Raw genomic sequence first — 15,229 nt, forward strand, 5'->3', positions numbered from 1 at the left:
CACCAACATGGTTGTTATAATCGTTTAAAAATAGGTAATAAGGTTTTAATTTTGTCCGCATTAAGTCCTTATTTTTAATATTTTTATCATTTTATTTAACTATTTTACAATTTATATTAGTATCTAGTTGGATGACTTCATCATTTTATTTTCTCACTTTATTCGCTCATCTACCACACCACGGTTTCAATTGAAATGTTACATAATAATTTTTTGTCACTTTTACAAAAAAAATAATAATAAATAAATAAAATAAGTCTTAATGATTAAGGCTGTTTGGTGCATCACAGCTAGCTGATAAACTCGCTTGTTTTTTGATCTTTTTTAAGTTGTCATGTTTGACAAACTAAAAAGTAGCTTATAAGTTAGCGTTTTAAAAGGCTACTTAGACTAGTTTTTTTTAAGTTTTTTTTTTCAATTTCCAAATATACCACTGTAACGTTTGATTCCTGTTACGCATTTAATTATAATTTATTTATTTTTGTAGAGCTACTTGGCGAGTTAGGAGCCCAGACTCGTCGAGTAGAAACGAGATTAGACGCGAGGTTTTAAGCAATCTACTCGACGAGTTGAGAGCCCTCAACTCAGTGAGTAGGTCTGCCAGAGTGAAACCCTAATTTCGGGTTTTTGCATCCTATTTAAGCATCTTAATCCCCACCTTATGGCCTCATTTCCAGCCTCCAAGTCCCAAACCCTAATCCACGAAACCCTAGAGCATTTTGTGAGTGTGTGAGCCATTCTTGAGTAATCTTTATGTGTTCTTGAAGCTTGAAGAATAAGAAGGAGCTAGAAGGTCCAATAAAAAGATAGTAGATCCAGAGACTTCCTTCCATCCTCATCATTTTCTAGTAATCAAGTCTCTAACTTGGCTATTAGTTCATTAGATCTCCTTATTTCCATTTTATGAGGGTTTTGGTTCAAGAATCTTGATCTTTGGTACATGGACGTCCCACCCATACAAGCTTAAAGACGTTATTATGGCCTTTTAAGCCCTAAAAGGCCATGCATGGAAGTGAAGTCTAAGACTTTGCGTGTTCATTTGGTGTCTAGGACCTAGATCTCGGTTTTCATGCTTTGGGAGTAATAAGGCTTTTGGATAAAGATCTATTTCCTAAGGAACTAGGGTTTTAGCTAAACCCACTATGAAGGAAAAATATGTGGGTAAAGTTGGAAACTTTACCCTTAAAAGGGCATTTCTAGCACGTAGAAGTATGGGGTTTGGATCTGAAAGGTAGAGGCTTAATCTATTAAGATGGCCCAAACAGACAGAGAAACTCGTCGAGTCCATTGAGGAACTCGACGAGTTGAGTCAGGATTGTCCCGTTTTAGTTTAAGGTAGAACTCGACAAGTCTGTGAAAGGACTCAACGAGTTGATTCGCCAAATCGCGACCATGAGTAGTGTAACAGCTCGTTATTTTCAAGTCAATAAAAGTCAAACAAGGGTCAAGTAATTGGAAACTATTTTACATAAATAAAATATACATCTTGTAAGGTCAAACCTTGAAATATGATTATGTTTAAAACAGACTCAGCGTCAGCACATGTCTCAGCATTAGCACCAGCGTGTAACTGCTCAGTTTGTATTAGTTTAGTTTATTCAGTGCATTGTAACAAATCATGTATTTATTCTGTTTCCTTAGTTATCTTGATTTATTAGCTAGCGTATCCCTGAATTGTAGGGATTGTCTAGAATAACAGTCTATATTATCTTGTACAGGTTTGTGAATCGCACGCCTTTCACAAACCCTAATCGTCGCTTTGTGCACACGATAATCTCTTTGTGAGATTATCTTTCTTAGTGAAAGTTTTTCTTTGTGAATTTCTCTTGTTCTTATTTATTGTCTTTGTTTGATATATCGATTGATCTAAAGGCCTCTTCAATTGGTATCAGAGCAGGTTTCTTTTATCAAAAAAATGGCTTCATCTTCTTCTTCATCAAACTCATCAAATCATCCTTCTGCTAAAATCCCTCCTTTCGATGAAACAAACTTTGCTATGTGGAAAATAAAGGCTCTATATGCCTTAGAGTCTGTTGATGAAGACATGTTGGACATCGTTGAAAAAGTTCCTTATGTTCCGATGTATCAGCCTCTTAAAAATAATGTTCCTAATGGTACTATGAAGAAAACTCCCAAAGAAAACTGGACGACAAATGACAAGAGAAAACATGGTCTAGATGTTCGTGCTCATGCCGCAATCAGCTACTCTCTGCCATACAACATCTTTGGGCTGGTTCAAAATTGCATCTCAACAAAAGAGATGATGGATACTCTGACTGTATCTTTTGAAGGAACTGAAGAAGTCAAGGCTACTCAAATAAATGATCTTAATCGAAGGTATGAACATTTTTTTGCTAAGAAATGTGAAACCTTGACTCAAACTTTTAACAGATTCAATACTCTTGTTAATGATCTTCGGAGACTAGATCAGTTGAAGCATAGAACTGTTCTAGTGCAAAAGTTTTTGGATTCTCTGGGTGCAGGTTGGGAGAATCATGTTGATGTGCTGAAAAACAGTGAGAAGATCAACTCTATGGACTTACAAAGTCTCTATGGAAATCTTCGATACTATGAAGAATCCAAGCTTCAAAGAAAGGAACTGATGAAAGATTCTAAGCGTGAATCTTCTGTAGCCTTGTTCTCAAACAAAAAGCTGGTGTCAGATTCAGACACTGAAAGTGATTCAGATACTGATTCATATAAAACTGACACTGATGATCTTGAAAAGGTTGTGGCAAGTGCAGCCTTGATTGTGAAGACCTTTGAAAAATCAGGTCGAAACTTCTCAAAGTTTCAAAAGAAGATGGGTGGAAAGTTCTCAAAAGGGTCAGAAGCTGATAAAAGGCATGGTGCTGATAAGAAAGAGAAGGCTCAGTGCTTTAACTGTGGGAGCACTGATCATTTTGCAAAGGATTGTAAACAAAAGAAACAAGGCTCAGATGAATACTGGAAGCAGAAGTACAACAAGCTGATTGAGAAGCTGAAAGCTGAAAACTTGGAACATAAAGTGCTTGTAGCTGAAGAAGAAAAATGGAAAACTGATGAAGAGTCATCAGATGATGAAGTCAAGTGTCTATTGGTCAAAATGGAGGACCCGACTATTTCTGATGAAGACAAAAGTACTTTTGACACTGATATGTCTGATGCTGAAAATTCCAGGAAGCACAACATTGACTCTTCTTCAATGTACCAGGTTAAAAACTTTGTTTCCTATTCAATGAATGAAAAAAATCAAAATGTTTGAGTATTTGGGTGTCATTAATTATAAGAAGAATCAAACCATAAGAAATTTGCAAAATCAAATTGATCTTCTTGAAACTGATATATCCATGAAAAATAGTATTATTAAGTCCACTCAGGAAAATCTTAGAATTACTAGTTTGTCAAATTCATATTTGTCTGCTGAAATTGATGATGTTAAAAATCTTTTGATCAAAGAACAAACTGTGCTTCACACTTGGGCAAAATCTCATAAGAATGCTAATTATATTATTTCAGCTCAAATTCCACATTCTTGTGAGAAAATTCTTGGGGGTAATTTTGCAGAAGCTGAAAAAGTTTTTAAATCACAAGAAAAGGAATCTGAGGTCTATTCCATGAATGTGATGAAAAACAATTTCAAAAATAAGTTTGTCAGTAACTCTTTTATTAATCAAAGTTTAATTGATGAATATTGCATCACTAATTCTGATGGTATCACTAAGTGTAATGTTGAAATTACCGGAATTGATCCTACCTCTTATCCTGCACATCTTGTTAGACCAATCCCTCTAACTGAGAATATTATTGCTTTTCCTATCTCAAATGGAGTGTTTCATGTTGTTCATGAACAACTCAAGCACTTCCCTGATTGCAATCCATCTGTGAATGAGTCAAAATCAGATACTGATAGTTTATCACCTAACACTGATCAAAATCCTCCTGATACTGTATTCAGTCGTGACTCAATGATAAGCAAAAGGACTCAAAGCTCTCTTGGTGAATCTTACATGTCAAAATGTGTTAAATCAAAAAATTTGCTCACCAAGAAGAACTTTGGTACTAGAGTTTGTTACAGATGTGGTAACTCCCCTCATAAGATCAGTGAATGTTCTTTTGATAAATCATCCTCAAGAGCTGAAAATATTAAAGTTAGAAATGAAAAATGGACTCTTAAGTCAAACTCTTTAAACTGTCTTCCTAAGGAGTGTTATAATCTATTATCAAATAACTTTGTGAATAACCCATCTTTGAATGGTTCAGTGTGTTCTAACTAGTTTCTCAGTACTGCAGGGTCAGGAGCATCTTTGATATTTAGATAGTGGTTGCTCAAGGCATATGACGGGATCAAAGTCTCTCCTGGAAGATTATGTTAAGAAAACTGGTCCTGCAGTTACTTATGGAGACAATGGAAAGGGGTTCACTAAGGGATATGGAAACATCAAATGCAATAACGTGGTTTTTCAAAACGTTTCATATGTAAAGGGTCTCAAACACAACCTCATTTCTATCAGTCAGTTATGTGATGCTGACTATGAAGTTCACTTTACAAAGAAGGAAGGAAGAGTTGTAAACACTAACAAGAACATCGTACTCTCAGCAAGTAGAAAAGATGATATATATGTTCTTGAGATGTTCTCAAGTGACAAGGCACTGATGCAATGTTTCTTTACAAAGTCTCAGACGAATCTTTGCTGGATTTGGCACAAAAGGTTTTCTCATATGAACTTCAAGAATCTATCCAAGATATCCAATCAAGACCTAGTTAGAGGGCTCCCAAAATTCAGCGTTGTGAAAGACAAGATGTGCTCAGCTTGTGAACAAGGAAAACAAACCAAGTCCTCTTTCAAACCCAAGTCATGTTCCAGTATATCAGTCCCTCTTTATCTACTCCACATGGACCTGTTTGGACCTATTCCTGTTCGTTCACTAGGTGGAAATAAGTATACTCTAGTGGTCGTTGATGAGTTCACTCGATTTACTTGGGTAGTTTTCTTGAAGAAGAAAAGTCATGCTGCACGGGAAATTATCTCACTGATTCATAAAAATGAGACACTGACAGGTCTTAATGTTAAGCAACTAAGAAGTGATCATGGTACTGAGTTCCGAAACTCAACTCTTGAAGAATTTTGTGACAATAAAGGAATTGGACAAAACTTCTCAGCTCCTCGTTCTCCTCAGCAAAATGTTGTTGTTGAACGAAGGAATAGAACACTTATTGAGGCAGGAAGAACCTTGATGATCCATGCTGGTCTTCCTATGTCGTTTTGGGCTGAAGCTGTCAATACAGCGTGTTTTACTCAGAATCGATCTCTAATTCACAGGATTCACAAGAAGACTCCATATGAAATGCTGAAAGATCGAAAACCAGATGTATCCTTTTTTCATGTGTTCGGATGCATTTGTTATATTCTAAATCAGCGTGACCCAAGATCCAAGTTTGAACCTAAGGCTGATAAAGGTATTTTTGTAGGGTACTCATCTATTTCAAAGGCTTTTCGTGTTTTTCATGTGAATAGGCAATGTGTTGAAGAATCCATTCATGTGAAGTTTGATGAGGAATCATACACTGATGAAAAAGTCACTCATTCTCCTTCTAGCTTTCAAGAGCTTCTTTCTTGTCCATTCGATGAAGCACCTTCTGCAGAAGATAAGACTGATTCCTCTGATCCTATCATTCCAGTTCCATGTTCCTTGAATCAAGATATTGCAGCCACATCAGCAGATAATTCATTAAGTGCTGATGAAACCCTTGAAGCTGAAGATTCTTCTGAAACTGATAATGTGTCAGTGTTTATCTCTCCGGAATCAACATCAGTCATTGAACATCGAGATCATCCTGTTGATCGAATTATAGGGAATATTCATGATGGTGTCCGAACCAGATCTAGTGCACTTAATAACTTTTGCATGTATGTTAACTTTGTTTCAATGATCTTACCTGATAAAGTATACACAGCTCTTCAAGATGCTGATTGGATCAAAGCCATGCAAGAAGAACTGAATGAGTTTGAAAGGCACAAAGTTTGGACTCTTGTCCCAAGACCATCCGGGAAAACTATCATTGGAACTCGCTGGGTCTATCGTAACAAGGTTGATAAAGATGGAATCATCACTCGCAACAAGGCAAGGCTTGTAGCTCAAGGGTTTACTCAAATTGAATCCATCGACTACGGGGAAACTTTTGCTCTAGTTGCTCGCATTGAAGCTATCATACTGTTTCTCGCATACGCATCCTACATGAACTTCATTGTCTATCAGATGGATGTGAAAACAGCATTCCTTCATGGTGTGTTAGAAGAAGAAGTATTCCTAAATCAGCCCCCAGGCTTTGTGGACAAAGATCATCCTGATTACGTGTACCGGTTAGACAAAGTTGTTTATGGATTGAAACAAGCTCCCAGGGCTTGGTATGAGACGCTGACATCGTATCTGCTTGAAAATGGATACAGACGAGGAGCAATCGACAATACTCTCTTCATAAAAAACAAAGGCTCAGACATGGTTCTTGTTCAAATTTATGTCGATGACATCATTTTTGGCTCTCCAAATGAGACACTGAGTAAGGAATTTGCAGAGGTCATGTCTCAAAGGTTCGAAATGAGCATGATGGGGAAGATGACCTTTTTCTTAGGTCTTGAAGTTCAGCAACAAAAGACAGGTATTTCCATTTGTCAAAGTAAATATATATCTGACTTGCTTGTTAAGTATTCTCTCAGTGATTGCAAACCAGCCTCTACTCCAGTGTCTAAGACTGATAAGATACACGCTGATCCAACTGGAAATGATGTCAATCACTCTCTATATCGAGGAATGATTGGATCCCTCTTATATCTCACAGCAAGTCGTCCTGATATTATGTTTGGAACCATTCTCTGTGCTCGATTCCAAGCTAATCCAAAAGAATCTCACCTCATGGCTATCAAACGTATTTTTCGATACTTGAAGGGAACTCAAAACCTTGCTCTGTGGTATCCTCGTGACTCAACATTTGAACTTTATGGATACACTGACTCAGATTATGCTGGATGCAATTTAGACAAAAAGAGCACATCTGGTGGATGTCACTTCCTTGGCAATCGTCTCATCAGCTGGTCCAGCAAGAAACAAACATCAGTAGCCATCTCAACTGCAGAAGCTGAGTATGTTGCCGCTGGGAGATGTTGTGCTCAGCTCTTATGGATTCAAAATCAGCTTCTCGACTATGGGTTCAAGTTCTCAAAGACTCCCATATATTGTGACAACACCAGTGCCATTCAGATCACACAAAATCCTGTTCAGCACTCAAAGACAAAGCATATTGAAATCAGACATCACTTCATCAGAGATAATGTTGAAAAAGGAAAAGTTGTTCTTGAACATGTCAAGACTTCGGAGCAACTTGCTGATATCTTCACAAAGGCACTGGATTCTCAATCAACTGCTTACATTATCGGAGAACTGGGAATGATTTCCTTGTAATTAATTTTGACATTTAATTGTGCTAATGTTTGAGATTGTCTTATAAGCTGATGTACATTGTGCTGATGATGACATACTGATGATATTTGCTACTGAGCACTTTGGTTTGATTTCTTATCTTGATCTCTTCTTCAAGTCTTCTAAACAAAAGTTGAATGATTCACTGTATTAAACCATACACTGATAACGACTTGAAACTCTTTGCCGATGGTTAGATCAAAACACCAAGATTTATCACACGCAACTACCCCTTCTCACCAATCTTACACTGATTCTGTGATTCAGTGTGCCAAAACACACGCTGATGAGAGTCTAAAAATCTTTGCCGATGGTTAGACCAAAACACCAAGGTTTATCACACGCAACAATCCATTCTTTACCCTCCTCTTATTCAGTGTCTAATGATTCAGTAAGATAAACCACTCACTGATGAAGTCACAACACTCTGTGCCGATGGTTAGATAATGTAACTAGTATCTATCACACGCACCAATCTCCTTGCTAGCCCCGATTAAGCAAGTTGTACCTTGAATTGACGGAGAAATATTCTCAGCACGTAACTTTTATGACACTGAGCTCAGCGCTTCCGCAAACACTGATTGACGTTTCACCTTCAGTCAACGACTCTTTTATCCAACAGCTATTTTCTACTCTGACAGATTGTTACGATGCGCCGTTATTCTTAATGAAGATAATCATCACCTTTTTAATGAAGATAATTATTCCCTTTTTAAAAAACCCCCTTTTCATTCCATATTTAAACCTCTTTCTCCCTTGGTTTAATTTTTCCTTCCAAAACCTTGAACTTTTCTCAAAAACCCTGGAATTCTCAAATACTCTCCAATGGCGGCATCTCTGTTCACATACTCCTCAACCTCTCGAAGAGTCGTTCCTGCCCCAAACTCTCCTCCACTTCCAATTCACATCAAGGCAACCAATGTCGTCTTCAACCCTGACATTCCAGATGTTCATCGAGGTCTTGGACTCGATGATTTCATCAATTTCTTGGCTTCTTGCCACCTCCGATATGCAATCAGTGATGTACCGTCCGAGTTCTTCCCTGAACAAGTATGTGAGTTTTACTATACTGCAACAGTTAATGAAGAAAACAATGCCATCACCGGAACCATTGGTCATGGCAGACACTCTGTCTTCATCACCGCAGAACTACTCAGTGCTGCTTTAAGGTTACCAATTTTCGAACCCTTTTCTGAACCTCCAACTATTGATAGATGTAAACGAATATTTGATCAACTGGGCTATGATCATTCAAAGGCTGGTACTCGATCAGCTCTTATTTTGCGTCAGTGCATGACCCCAGGCTGGAAGTTTTTCACTGGTGCTTTATGCAAGTGTGTGGGTCACAAGTCTCGCAGTGGTGATCAATTGAGCAATTATGAGCAACAAGTCATCTGCTCCCTTCTTCTCAAAAAAAGATTAGATTATGGGGCACTATTCTTTGATCAGCTTGTTCAGCTTCTACGTGCAAATGTGCGTGCTGATCATGTTCCCTTTCCACGCTGGATTGCCCTGGTGTTCGACAAATTCTTCGCTGCTGACTACTTTTCTCACTCCGGGAATCCAATCCAATGCCCTCGAATGTCCGTTCGTATGTATCAGGATGATCCTTTGGATTCTGACATTGGAATCTCCGATAGGATGAGAGAATGGATTGCCAATCCATACACTATGCCTTCTCTCACCGCTGACACTGATGAAGGAGGTGCTGATGGTAATCGTATGGATCATGCTGATCAAGAGGTGGAACATCATGATGGCGGCCATTTCTCCCCTCAACTTTCTCACCACCTCATCTCAGCCACTGGCAAAGCCTCCTCATCACCACAAGATTCCATGCCTCGGGGGGGGGGGGGGGGCAACCATCACAGGGGGAGCATCAGTCTCAGGGGGAGCATTTATCACCAGCAGCTCACCACTTCTCTCCAAGGATGCAACCTAGCTCTCCAGTTGTCCCAGGTACCTCAATGGTTCAAATTCCCGCTTCAGCATTTTCTGAACTGATGTCACTGACTCGGGACATCAGTCAGCGTCTGCTTCGTATTGAGGCTGATGTTCAACAAATCAAGGAGGTTCTCTTACTTACTCCTCCCTATAGTCCTAAATCTAATGATGTTCAAAAAGGGGGAGATATTGATGATGATGCTGATGCTGATGATCATGCTGATGGTGAACCAAATGAGAAAGACACAGAACCTGCTGACAACACTATCTTTCAGCATAAATCATCCAACCCCATTCCTGAATCTGATTCTGCGGGGCATAATAGTCCAGCAGCTACTGAAAAATTGTTTGAAGACAGTGAGCATGATGAAGAGCATGATGAACCTGATGATGAATGTCAAATTCTTTACATGAACTTCATTGATCCTCTCATTCTAGTTCAGCAAGAAAGCTTAGATGACCTTGAAGAATCTCATCCGATATTAGCCGATCCTATTGCTGATCCCATCATTCCAATCCAAGGAGAGGATTCGGACATTGCCAGTGAAGAATCTCATCCGCTGTCTCGAAAGCGGATGGTAGCAGATACTGACTTGGATCATTCTCAAACTGATACTTCTTCAACTGTGAAGAAACCCAAGTCTATTGTCATTATTTCAAACCTTGCCACTGAATGGAACATGTCCCCTGATCAAGTCAAGCAAATTCTTGATGAAGCCAATCGAGCTCAGCTTCTAAAGAACATTGCTCAAGCTGATGAATCTCTTATTCAGCACAAACTTCAGGCCAAGGGATCTTTTGAAGGTCAGATGCAGAAGTTCCTGGAATTTCAGTCCAAGGCTCAGTCTTCTCAACCTCCTCCTAGCTCTAGCAAGCCTAAGACTGACAGTGTTCTTGACCGGATTGATCGAAATAGATTTGAAGATGTTTTTAATCGGCGAATGTGTGGAGATAAGATCATCAAAGTCAAAGCTTCTAAACCTCGAAACGAGAAAATCCTTACGTTGCTGATCACTCGTCAAGGTCCTCAGCACTCATATACTGAAGTTGTCAAGAGGGATGAGCTGATTAAATATGGGTATTCGGAATGGATGGAACTGCTCGATCTTGCATCCAAGCAAACCTCAGCTCACTCTTCAGAACTGACTTGTGCTCTTCATCTGCTGATCAAGAAAGTTCAGCGTTTGGATCTTGTTCCTAAAGAACGACCTCAGCATCAAGGCCAAAGGTCGTCAGTTCCTAGATCTCGAAGAACCAAGTTTCATGTTGATGGTGAAGATGTATTGGTTCTAGACTTTGGTGCTGGTGTAATTTACAATTCACTTCCTCTAGGTGTTGATCCGGTTCAGCATCAATTCATCTCAGCTCCTGAACACGGGATGTTCTATCTAGACAAAAACTGGAGGATGTGCTTTCAACGAACTACTGAGATCCCAAAGGCTCCAACTACTCACCTTGTTGGCTTAAGGCAAATGTGCATGAGTCATCAAGATCTATCCGGAGAATTTCACATTCTTATTGCCATGGAGCTGCTGAATAGAAGACATGAATTGCTGGACAGTCCTTATTGGTCAGTTAAAATTGAAGCTGAAGCTGAGTATGAAGAATTTCTTTCCAGAGGTGTCTATATTTAGTTTGTTTTGAACATCATCATATTGGGGGAGATTGTAAGGTCAAACCTTGAAATATGATTATGTTTAAAACAGACTCAGCGTCAACACATGTCTCAGCATCAGCACCAGCGTGTAACTGCTCAGTTTGTATTAGTTTAGTTTATTCAGTGCATTGTAACAAATCATGTATTTATTCTGTTTCCTTAGTTATCTTGATTTATTAGCAAGCGTATCCCTGAATTGTAGGGATTATCTAGAATAAAAGTATATATTATCTTGTACAGGTTTGTGAATCGCACGCCTTTCACAAACCCTAATCGTCGCTTTGTGCACACGATAATCTCTTTGTGAGATTATCTTTCTTAGTGAAAGTTTTTCTTCGTGAATTTCTCTTGTTCTTATTTATTGTCTTTGTTTGATATATCGATTGATCTAAAGGCCTCTTCACATCTAATTATGTGTATTTAGTAAAGGAATAGAATACACTTAAAAATCAAAACTTTTCTCTTTGGAACCGAGAACCTTCGCACCGAAAACCTTTCTTCGGACCGCAAACCCTTTCTCGATTGGAGCTTGGACCGAACTCAATGTGATTTTGGTTGGAATTTTCGGCCGAAAGCCTTCTCTTTCTCTCTCTCTCTCTCTCTCTCTCTCTCTCTTATATATATATATATATATATATATATATATATATATATATATATATATATATTCCAATCGGAAACATAAGTCATTTCTCACTTTTCAAACCGAAAATACACTCATTTTTCTCTCAAGTATCATCCAAGAATCTTCAAATCTTCAAGCGAAATCCTTCAAATCTTCATAAATTCACCAAGAACACCAAGAACAATCTTCAAATCTTCAAGCTGACCGAAAACCATCTGAATCGAGAATCACTAGACCGAAATCCTTCCTGACCGAGAACCCTCACTTAACCGAACCGAAATCATCCTGCGAAGGGTCCCGCAATTGCACCAAAAACGCCTACTTTTATACCAAAAACGCCTAGCACACTCCAAATAATTCCCAATAAATTTTGTAAGTATTCCTTACATAATTAAGTGTTGTCTAACACTTAATTTATTATTTCATGTATTTAAATTAATATCTTACTAATTTAAATGCGATTACATGTCTAAATATTATTAGGATGACGCTATTTTCACGTACGCTAGCCCGATGATCATCTCTACAGTTTCGCTATCCAAACTCGAACACGCACTAGAGGTGAGTTCATACCCTTACATTTTCACTATTTTTCAATGTTTTTTTTTTGGGGGGGGGGGGGGGGGATACAAGTAAAACCCAAGGACTCTTGTGTTAATATTCAAACGAGTTCAAACCGTTTTAAACCATTTGCAATTGATTCAAACCGATTTAACGCTACATTTTATAAAAATATATTCATATATATATATATATATATATATATATATATATATATATATATATATATATTTAGCCCTTTTGTAACATGTCGAGCAAAATGATATTTTCACAAATCTCTTACTACCACTTTCTACATACTATTAAAATTGCAAAAGTTTTCAGTTCATTACAGAGCATACATTTAAACTATAATTGGCATAGTTTGTGAACCACTACGCTATTTTGCTAAGCTCAATAATAGAAACCAGAACAAGTATATAAACTATAATAGGTATAGTTTATGGAAGACTACTCGATTTCACTATTTCAAGGATACACTACTAAATAATTATTTAAGTATAATTATTTTACATTACAAAGTAGATTACTACAAGGTAATACATACAGTTTCAAGTACAATAGAACACAATAACACTACACGTAAACTAGTTAACACAGGGTTGTGAAACACTACTTCATTGTACCTGTGACAACCCGAAATGTATTCCGTTATATTTAACCCCTCCTTCCGTTAATAAGCCTCATTTTATTAAACTATCCGTTAACCTTTTGGAAGAGGATAATTAATGTGGGACTTTTATAATGACTTGGTAAGGGTTGAAAACAAATTAGAAACACCCTCATTAATCCCTTAAAAAGTTCTAGTTTCAACCAAGTCGAAATACGACCATTTAATCGGGTGCGACCAAAAGTCCCGTTTAACGTCAGTATCGGGTAGATTTCCACTGAGCTCCAACTCAAACCCCTATATAATGGGGAGTGGACTCCATTCACACTCTTTTCACTCTCTCTCTCTCTCTCTACACTCTCTCTCTACAAGTTGTTTTCGAGTCAAAAATGCCCATTCCGAGCCCCAAATCTAGTAAGTAACCTATCCTAACTTGTTGTGTAGCTTAGTTAACATGCAAATTCGTGTTTAAGCCATCAAATACGGGCCAAGTTATGTGTTTACGGCCCAAGAACACTCTTGGACCGTGAACACCCTTAAGTGGGGTTTTTAAGCCCCAAAACCCCTCTAAACTACCCCTAGGGCTTAGATATGACTTGTGGATAGGGGTGTCAATTTATGACACGGCACGACAAAAATACACAACACGAAACGAAATCAGGACGAAATCAAAATTTGAATTCATTTTCGTGTCGTGTTCATGTCAAGTGTAAAAAATACGATGTCATGTCGTGTCATGTTCGTGTTTACAAATCCACACGAAATTGACACGATTGAGCATATGTTTGTCGTGTTTTTCGTGTTTGACGTTTTTATCGTGTTATATATGATTAATTATGAATTAAATAAAATAATAGTTATGTAATATTATCTTTGTCGTGTCGTGTCGTGTTGTCATTTTCTAATTGGTTCGTTTTCATATTAGTGAAAAAAAATACGACATCGTTTCATGTCGTGTTCGTGTTACAAAAAACCTTGTCGTGTCGTGTCGTGTCAGACAAAAACACGACACGACGGCCCGATTTGACAGGCCTACTTGTGGACTTACACCTTGAAGCTTAGAACACCAAAACCTTATGATATGGAGAGTAAACATGAGTTTAAGACCCAAGAACACTCTTGGACCGTAAACCCCTCTTCAAGGGCCGAGAACACCTTTTATGTTGTTAGAAATGCCATCAAACACCTCCTATGGCCTTGGAAAATGTCTAGAAGCAACCCCCATTGAAGTAAAGGCATTAAACATCAATTAAACCAAGGAAATAGGAGTTTACGGCTGTAAACCCCCCCTAGGATTGGTCCATGGGCCGTAAACTCCCAAAAAGTGCCCAAATGATGCCCTAACTTCTCCATTTGGCTTGGAAAAATGCACAGAACTTTATTTTCTACCATTTAAGACCTCAAAACACAAAAGGAAAGGGTTAGTAGGAGTTTACGGCCGTAAACTCCCAAAAATGGTCCATGTGAGGCCTTAAACCCTTCATAAGCCATAGATTTGAGCCTAGCATAATTCCACGAGTGATATAAGACCTTGAAGCATCCTAGAACACAACACCCATGAACTCATGGCTGTAAACTCATGGGGAGTTGGTCTTAGGGTCGTGAACTCTATAAAGAGTTTACTCTTGAAGAGTAAACTCCCTATCTAGGCCATACATACCCATAGATGTTACCCGGGACACCCTTAGCACTAAATCAAAGTGTTTTCCACACTTTAGGATGCGTATACGTGTTTAATTAGTATTATATTCACTAATTGTATGTAAACATATGTCATCATATGTTCATAGGTCATTAAGAGTGTTCAAGTCTTTACTTGACACCGAGCACCCAACCGACACTTTCGTTCGATCCGCTTACAACATGTGAGTTCATACCCCTGAAATAACCTTTTAAATGTTTTTACATGCTTTTATGGGGGAATACAAGTTAAAACATGCCAGTTATCATATCAATCACATGTGATCTATAACCCGCATGCACAAGGATTCATTACACTGTTAACTGTTTTACCAAGTATGATACTGTAAATGGTTTTCTAAAACGTCTTTACTTGTTCAAAGCTTTTCTCAAATTGACTCTCGCACTGTATGTTTTATTTCGGATTTAGTTACAGCAGTATTTTAAACAAAGGATTTCTTTACCTATAATGTTTTATTAGAGCTTCATTTAAAACTTGTTTATGAAAGGTTTTCAAAGGATTTCCAAAGGTTTTCAAACTATTTTACAAAAGAATACCAGGCCGTGATTTTCTTAAATGTAATGGTTTTCCAAAGTTTCCATCAAAGTTTTCGTCCATGTGTTTATACTCCTACTTCATTAGATATTACTGCTTCGTTATACTTCCACTTAGTTAATGCTACTACTTCGTAAC

This window comes from Lactuca saligna, chromosome 4, assembly GCF_052625555.1.
Source record: "Lactuca saligna cultivar CGN05327 chromosome 4, ASM5262555v1, whole genome shotgun sequence".
Taxonomy (NCBI): domain Eukaryota; kingdom Viridiplantae; phylum Streptophyta; class Magnoliopsida; order Asterales; family Asteraceae; genus Lactuca; species Lactuca saligna.